Source organism: Mandrillus leucophaeus, unplaced genomic scaffold, assembly GCF_000951045.1.
Source record: "Mandrillus leucophaeus isolate KB7577 unplaced genomic scaffold, Mleu.le_1.0 Scaffold813, whole genome shotgun sequence".
In the NCBI taxonomy this organism is placed as follows: domain Eukaryota; kingdom Metazoa; phylum Chordata; class Mammalia; order Primates; family Cercopithecidae; genus Mandrillus; species Mandrillus leucophaeus.
Genome location: NW_012108842.1, coordinates 400,995 through 403,493, shown reverse-complemented (window position 1 = coordinate 403,493; position 2,499 = coordinate 400,995). Strand labels below are relative to the sequence as shown.

General features: G+C 33.1%; 1 protein-coding gene across 2 annotated transcripts in view; it reads left to right on the top strand.

Annotated features, from left to right (window-relative positions):
- LOC105530352 (UDP-glucuronosyltransferase 2B19) overlaps window positions 1-2,499 on the top strand; it is a 110,615-nt gene that overhangs the window by 7,558 nt on the left and 100,558 nt on the right. The window lies entirely within an intron of this gene.

Sequence of the window (2,499 nt, the reverse complement as noted above, 5' to 3'; positions counted from 1 at the left end):
GTTGAATGCAAATTGTATGGAATTTATAAGGTAATTTTCTAAAAAGACAAAAGCTGAGGTGAGACTATTGGAAATTCTGTGCCACCCTATCCTACTCTTGAAAGATTTCCCCACTCACATTATGGGAAACCGATAGTGCCAGTAGGAGGGGGAAGAAAGTAGGAGGTGTAGAAGGACAAGAAAAAGGATGACTAGTAGTACAACAGTGATAATTACTAGTACTAGCTGTTGTTAATTACTTATACTAGCTGTTGTTATTAACTTGAAGAAAGCTTTGAATGAAAATCAATGGTTGTGAAACCCAATTTCTAATTGTTTATTATATGAAATAATTGTAAACCCAAGTTGCTTTCTAGTCGATTAAATATTAGATTCTCAGATAATTTATGTATATTTTCATAGAAAAGGACACTTGGCAAATGTATCAAGTGTTAAAAATGCATATAGCCATTGGTTTTGTAAGATATTTGCATGAAATCATACAGAGGAAAAATCAAGATATACATATTTAATATTTATGGAAAATATTCACAAAATAAACATTGGAAGTAACGAAACATCTTAAATGAAGGAATAATTAAAAACATACTAGATGCATACTGTAGCATTATAATAATTTTATCAATAAGAAATTCAATTACAGTCAGCTATAATACAATTAAAGCAAGGTAGAAAATTATAAATATTACAAGATGACATTTTTTGCTGGAGAAAAAGTATAGACAATAATAACAAAATTGTCTAAATAAATGTCACAGTTTTACATTCAGCTATGAAAATAGAACAAAAGCCATCATGAAAACATACATATTTACCTTGATAACATTTCTAGAAAGAAATGTTATTAAAAAACTTATTTTCCTTTTAGAACTTTTAATACTTTTATAAAATTCCTTACATAAATTGTGTTTTTTTTTAAGTTGTCACAGAATGGGAAACAATTAGTCCACATCAATAATGAATCTGTAAATAGTGGTTATATTACTTTAACCCTGGGTGGATGAAGAAAGCTCTGAGCATCAAGCCACTGAGACAAAACACTGAACATAAGTTACATCAAATGTGGCTACAGGTCACTGCAATCACACACAATACCTGGGTATCCCATGTATTACCTGGAATAGTACTACAGTGACTCTGACATCATTAACACTAATGTCTTAACACTGAAAGTCATATTTTAAAAAATACTCAGCCACATGTGGTCTGCAAATAAGCATTTGGACTTTTTTTTTTTCCCTTTGTTTTGCAAAGAACACTTAAGAGAAAGTTTTACCCCAATGATTACATCTGAAATTATTTAACTTTAAAAATTGGCATAGATTGGGGAACACAAGTCAGAATGATTCTCAATAAATTCCAGCCAAGTACGTTTTCACCAAGATTTGTATGTGGTGTGAGTGAGCTATGCAAGAAGGTGACTAAATCTCCTCTGCAGAAAGGCCTGGCAGTCTCTTCTATTCTGGTGCAAGTGCTGCTGCCTCTGAGACACAGCAAAGAGATGATGAGAGTTCCTCACATGCAGTTAAAGATAGCACATCAATTTAACAGTGTGATTTCAGGGCAATAGGTGTTCCACCTAAACAATCAGCTGAAAAAATATGATCATTCAACTATCTAACTATATACTGTACAATTCTGTATTATAAATGAGACTCTTAGAATTAATTCATAGAAACTCCAAACCACAATAGCAGACTCCAGCATGTCAGTGATGCTTAACCACCACTTTTTACAATTACTTTTTTTTTTCTTTTTTTGAAAAAAGACTGGAAAACTCTGACAAATTTTAAGTGACGTGTACAAGATTATAGTAAGATAAATGTAGATTCACATAATCGCAGCTGTGAGTAACTTTTCCTCAGTGCTCAGAGTCAGGGAAGTCAACCACTAATGACTTCCAACTAAAATAATTCTGTAGAAAACCTGTGTAAAATAAACATATGTGATTTAGCAGAACAACAATATAGCATTAAAACCAAGTGGTGCCACTTTAAGGAGCCTACATTAGTACTTATAATATTATAAATGAAGAGTTCGGGTATCTCCTCAAATACTGTGTAAGAGCTCTATTTCATTTCTCTCTTTCACACACACACACCCACACACACACACAAACATGCACACACACATATTTATACAAATACCCTTAACAGAGGCATCCTATCTAATATTATACATCTTGCAAAAAAACTAAGTAATGGAGTCAGTCAAAAAACGAGATTTTCTCTTTTTAGTTTTTGTACCAATTGTTTCACAGTGCTTGCGGTGCTGATAATCTATTATGATGGAACACGTTCTTTTTTTCACAGGAAATGGAAGAGTTTGTCCAGAGCTCTGGAGACAATGGTGTTGTGGTGTTTTCTCTGGGGTCCATGGTCAGTAACATGTCAGAAGAAAGGGCCAACGTAATTGCATCAGCCCTTGCTAAGATCCCACAAAAGGTAAGATAAAACGTCTTAATGTTGTGAAAAACTGCTGAAAGAGACTGTTAAAGTT